Genomic DNA, 6,000 nt, shown 5'->3' with positions numbered 1-6,000 from the left:
CTCAAGGCTCATGTGTTAAAGGCTTGGTCCCTAGGGTGGTGCTATGAGGAGGTAATAGAACCTTTAGGAGATGAGGCCCAATGGAAACTCCTGAGGTCATGCCCTTGAAGGTGATTTGTGGGATCTAGCCTCTACTTCTTTTTCTTCTTGGCTATGGGGTAAGTGGTTTGGCTCTACCATGTATGCCTCCCATGATGTGCTGCCTTGTCAAAGGCCCAAAATAAAGCATCTTTCCTACCAAAGGCTGAATGAAGCCTCTAAAAGCCAAAAGAAACCTTTTCTAAGTTGATTATCCCAGGTGTTTTGTTATAGTAACAGAAAGCTGACTAACTCCCCTGAAGAACTCATTTTTCCCTTCTTCTCCTCATCTGCCCTTTTCTGAGTGATTGGCTTTGACCCGTGGAATGTAAGCAAAATACCACATGTCAATTCCTCCTTATCACAAAGATTGTGGGAACCTAGGCTAATACAGAGGTAACAGAAGACAGAAGTAAAGTCAGAATTCTGAAGATTCCTTTAGAGTCACCCGTCTGCACAGCAGGTTTTATGTGAGAAATAAACATTCTTTTCAGAAGACACAGAGACTCATGGGTTGGGACTGCAACATACCTGGCCTACCCTGAGTAACACAGCAGATCAGATAGATGTTTCTCTCAGGCTTAGTCAGGTCTCAGCTCAGCAGCTCTCATTTTTTTCTAGCTGTTACCCTGAAAAAGTCAGCATGCCCTACTGAGAAGTTACAGCTGTCATCTTTCCCAGTGGTGAGAGGAAAGGGATCTAGAGACAATTTAGCCCATGTCCATCATCACATTGTCATTAAAAGAGTGCTGAGATCCCACCTAGTTCTCTTTCTAAAATGTTTAAACCATTGGTACTCAAACTGTCATTTTTGGACCAGCAGCAGCACCTAAAAACTTGTTTGCAGTTTAGACTCTCAAGCCCCTCCCTCAACCTTCGGAATTATAATCTTCATTTCCAGGTGATTGGAATAGGACATTCCAGTTTAAGAAACATTGGTTTAAATCTGGCAGTGACTCTGGCAGTCATGCTGGCTGGTTCGATGTCTGACCACCCTGCCCTGGATTCTTGATCCATGCTTCCCTCTTCTGAAGTCTGCATGGATGTTTGCCACAGGCCCATGATACTGAGTGCAAGTGAACCTTGAGATTTGTAGCCCCTCATTATTCTGGTCCTCTGTGTGTCATGTCCCAAGTCAGAGGTGAAATGAAACCTAAGGGATGAGTGTTCAACCCAGGTCCCCTCTCACTAGGTGTTAGTGCCTGTCCCATGTGTGGGAAAGGCAACCTGGAGGCTTCTTCCTGTTCCCTGCCCCCATCACCTGCTCTTGACCTTGTTCAGGCTCTGTGCAAACAGATGACTTTGGCAAGTGCAGAGTCTCCTGCTTCTCCCTCCTAACCTGCCTTCCTATTTCCTCCCTGGCCCCAGTCCCTGTGTCTGCCCTTCCTCTATGATTCCTACAGGAGGGTGCCATGGATAAGGCCAAACTGCTCCCTGGCCCCGCTCCCAATTACAAGAAGCCAGAAGCTGAGTCAGGAAGTGCGCTAAGCTGAAATTGAGGCCAGTTGCTGCTTGGAGCCCAGGCTGCCTTTGCTGGGTGAGGTTATCTGATGACAAGGCGCAGGCTTGTCTTTCCTGCTCCAGTCCCCTGCCCTGGGTCAACCTTGCTCTTGGCATCTCCTTCTCCACTTTCCACATGCCGCTGGCAACTCCATGCTGGGGGTTTGCCAATGGGAGGCCACTGTCTGCTGCTCCAAGCTGCTTCTTCCCTGCTGTTTGTGAAAGCGGTTCTTCAAGGGAGCACAGCCTGATGCCTTCCACAAAGAATGACTTTCATCAAGGCTGTGTCATGGGGCTTTGCAGTGGGGGCTGCTGGACTGAGGGTCAGGAGGGAGGGGAAGAGAGCTGGCCACCGTGGCAGATGGAATCTGGCCCAGGGCGGATGTCGAGTGCCTTCTTCAATATGCCTTTTCCCTTTTAATCTCCTCTTGAGCAGAGCTGATCAATTAGAGCTGTAATTATTTTAATCTTCTTCTTTGCTGTCCTGTCTGACTGCCTGCCACTGCCCATTGACTCTTTCTGCTAACAATGTACTTAGGTGGCAGCTTCGCAGAGGCCATTTCAGGCAAACCAGTTTTGTAATAGTCCCAGCAACCATGTGAGATTGCCTGGCCAGAGGCCATTCCTTCCCTTGCTGTGCGACCTTTGGCAAAGCTGTCTCCACTTTTCTCCCTTTGCAAAGTGAGTCAGCTCTGTGGGGTAAGTGAGAGAAACAAGTTGTCAAAATGAGAGCTACACACTCTTTGTAGCACACATGTCAGCATCATAGTGGCTTAAGAACATCAGTTTTGGAACCAGAAAATATGGTTCTTCTACTTGTGCATTGATCTCATAGTCTCTGAGCTCTGTCTGTATAAATGAGCACCATAAATTTTCAGAGAGTTGTCATTTGTTACAGCCAGGTCTACATGATGTAAGTGTACCTCAGAGTGCAATGCCAGACCCCCAGTCATGGCTGGGTAAAGGTGAGCCTTTTAGAATCATTATTATATACAGCACTTCCCTGTGACTGAGCAAAACAGGTGTTTGAAGAATTAAATTGGTAAAACTGGATTTGTGCGGTGATATACAGGTAAACAGAGCCCCTTTTGTTATCATGGGTGGTAAAATGAGGAATAGAGTATAAACTAGATATCTTTGGAATCTTTGATAATATGACACTTCTTCTTGCAAATTCTTATGAAGTGAAGGAGGGGGTGAGTGTCTTGGCTCACAAGGCAAGGTTTTCCTGTGCCAGGTTAAGTGTCTTTTCAATTGGATTTGATGAGCTTGGTGGATGTGGATTGTCCTAGGAGATTTAGACTCCAGCTTTGAGAGTACTGCAGAACACGGCTGCCTACCTCTTCTCCCTCCCAATGTTCATCTTAATCAAGTATTCCATTTTGTTCAGCTCAGCATAACAAACATGAAAATGAGTTAGGGGGCTAAAAATACAAAGACAATTGATTCATGGTTTCTGCTTTTAAAGAGTTCACAGGGAGTGGGGAAAGGCAGATAAGCATAAATGGGAATTAGAGGGAGAAGTGTTACGCAGACACAAACACTGATTTTGTAGGAGAATATATATAGGGGTCACCAGCCTAGCAACTGAAAATACATGGGGGACAGATGTTCAGGGAAGGCATCCCAGAGGGATTAACACTTTGGAGAAGAGTTCTCTTTCTAGGTAATCTTTAGATGTGATTAAGATAATCTTTGGTGTAATCAAGTGTATCTGCTTTTGCTGCATAATAAACAGTCCAAACATAAGTGGATTTGAACAAGAACAATTTATTCAGTTCACAGTTCTGGGGGTCAGCTAGGTGGTTCTGCCTGGGCCAGGTTGGCTAGCCTCTGCTGGGCTTGATTCTCTGTGGTCATTTGGGGAAGTGATGGGTTGGATGATCTAGGATGACCTCACTTACAGCTGGAAGAGTATTAGTTCCCCTTTGCATGGCCTCTCATCCCCAAGCCACCATGTGGGCTTATTTACATGGCATTTTCATCAAGAAAGCAAGCCATGGTGCTCAAGCGTTTTTCAAATCTCTCCCTGCATGTCATGGTTTCTAACGTCCCATCAGCAAAGTCAGTCCCAGGACAGACCTAGATTTAAGAGTTGCTAAAATGGGTCTCATCTTTTGATGGAAGGGGTAGAATTTTTGGCCATTTTTGCAATCCAGTGTGTGGCTTATATTTAGGAAACAGAGGGCAAAGGGGGGCTGAGATATAGAAAATCTGGGATACAGAGAGCTTAGTGCCAAAGAAATAGGAAATTATCTAAGTGATACGATCTGTTTCTCAATTAGATCAAGTGTCCAATATTCCATCTTTAAAGATGGTCTACTGTGTTAAGTATTGCCCATCCCAAGTGTCTTCTTTTGGAATGAATATACTCTCAGGAGGTAGTGTAATGTTTAAGTTTAATCAGTTGCTTCATTGATCTGTCCTCCAGGGCAGGAATAGTAATGATGGCCCCAATAACAACATCTATGGAAAATCAGTGGTAGTGGATGGAACTTGGAAGAGGAGAACTGAGAGACACAAATGAAGAAGACCCAGGCTTAGTTTCATCTGTATGCCAGTGTTGCCGGAAGCTGTTCCTGCATCTGAATATATAAGGATGGACACATTACAAAGTCATTTGCTGAACTAACCTCAACGGAACTTAGAAACCAGATGTCCCAAAAAAGAAAGGACATTAGCAGCATGTCATGGTACCTCCCTGACAGCCTGATAAATTGTCTCCTTCCTCGTCCTTCAACCACCCTTACTACTGACTGAGAAGTTGGAGCATCCAGCCTGCTGTGAGCCCTGACACAGGTAGTGGCCCTAGATAAGAATCCAGCTTCCAGGGAGTCATTTGCAAGGAAACCAAGGGGCTCATAGTAGTATTTCTTAAACTTTAGCAGGACTCAGATTGACCTGGTGAGTTTGTTAAAACAGATGGCTGGGCCCACCCTCAAGGGTTTCTGACTCTAGGTTTGACATGGGACCTGAGAATTTGCCCTTTTGACAAGTTCCCCCGGTGATGCTGGTACAACTGACCCTAGAACTACATTTGAGAACCCCTGACCTAGAGATTTGAAAATCTTATAATTCTACTTAGGGTTCTCCTGATTGCAGAGGTCTTAAGCCTTAACTGTACCTAGAGACCATTTTTTAAAACATCAGTGCTCAGACTTTGCCTGCAGAGTCTAATTTAATTGGTCTGACTGGAACCTGTTATCTTCAGTTTCTAAAAGGTCTCTGAGTGATTCTAATACACAGCCAGGGCTGAGAATCACTGTCTTATTTTAACAACTCTCAGAGAGAGGTCTCCAAACAGCAACAGCAGCACCAGTACCTAGGAACAGTTTAGAAATACAAATTCTCAGGACCTACCCCGGACTTACTGTTTTAGTCAGCTTTTTCATTGCTATGACCAAAAGACCTGACAAGAACAATTAGAAGAGGAAAAGTTTATTTGGTGGCTCATGGTTTCAGAAAACTCAATCCATAAGAAGCTGGCTCCATTCCTTGGGCTCCAGATGAGGCAGAACATCATGGCGGAAGAGTGTGGTAAAGGAAAGTGGCTCAAGACATCATACCAGGGAGCAGAGAGAAAGTGATTCCACTTACTAGATACAAAACGTATATACCTAAAAGGCAAATCCTCAATGACCCCCTCCTCCAGCCACACCCTACCTGCCTTAGTTACCATTCAGTTAATCCCTATCAGGGGATTAATTCACTGATTGGGTTAAGGCTCTCATAACCCAATCATCTCACCTCTAAATCTTCTTGCATTGTCTCACACATGTGCTTTTGGGGGACACCTAATATCCTAACCATAATAAGTACTGAATCAGAAATTCTGGGGATGAAACCTAGCAACCTGTGTTTTAACAAGCCCTCCAGGTGATTCTGGTTGCACACTGAAATCTGATTAGGCAACTGTTTCAAAATGAAATGGAGAACTATCTTAGAAAAATCCTCTACAATATCCTGTTTTTTTTTTTTTGAAGATGGGCTGTGGAGAGGTGACATACAGTTGTCAGAGTCTGGGGTTCTGGGTATGCCATCAAAAATATCTGAAATATAATCTTAGACCCAAGGAGAGTTTTCTGACTAGAATGGATCAGGATATTTGCATGCGTACTTCCCTGTGACCTCCAAAGCAGCCTCTGAGGCTCCTAAATCCCTCCACATGGAATGGAAACCAGAAAATTCTGCCCTAATGAAGGCACTAAATTAATTGTGTGACCTCTCTGTTTTGTGGGGCAGGTCACTCAGAAAACATACCTAGTCCCAGTTTTGTCCAAATTGAAGAGTCTTTATTTAGCCAGCTGGTCTGCGACTGCTCCCCACAAGACCCATAACTGTCTCTGCAAGGAACAGCCATGAGCCTGAGCATTTCAGAATATTTAATGACAAAAAACACTGGGTTGACATAGCTGCAAGCAA

General features: G+C 44.6%; 1 long non-coding RNA gene across 2 annotated transcripts in view; it reads left to right on the top strand.

Moving 5' to 3' along the window:
• Positions 1–1,422: 1,422 nt before the first annotated feature.
• The window catches only part of LOC125619151, a 39,180-nt gene continuing 34,602 nt past the window's right edge, over positions 1,423–6,000 (top strand). Inside the window, exon 1 of one of the 2 annotated variants that reach the window (XR_007350665.1) lies at positions 1,423–1,615. This is a non-coding gene — a long non-coding RNA (uncharacterized LOC125619151). Of the gene's footprint in view, positions 1,616–4,017; positions 4,378–6,000 lie in introns of those variants that run through there. The other variant, XR_007350664.1, reaches the window with a different exon arrangement.

The sequence above is a fragment of the Marmota marmota genome, unplaced genomic scaffold (assembly GCF_001458135.2).
Source record: "Marmota marmota marmota unplaced genomic scaffold, marMar, whole genome shotgun sequence".
Taxonomy (NCBI): Eukaryota; Metazoa; Chordata; class Mammalia; order Rodentia; family Sciuridae; genus Marmota; species Marmota marmota.
This window is presented reverse-complemented; position numbering and strand designations above follow the sequence as displayed.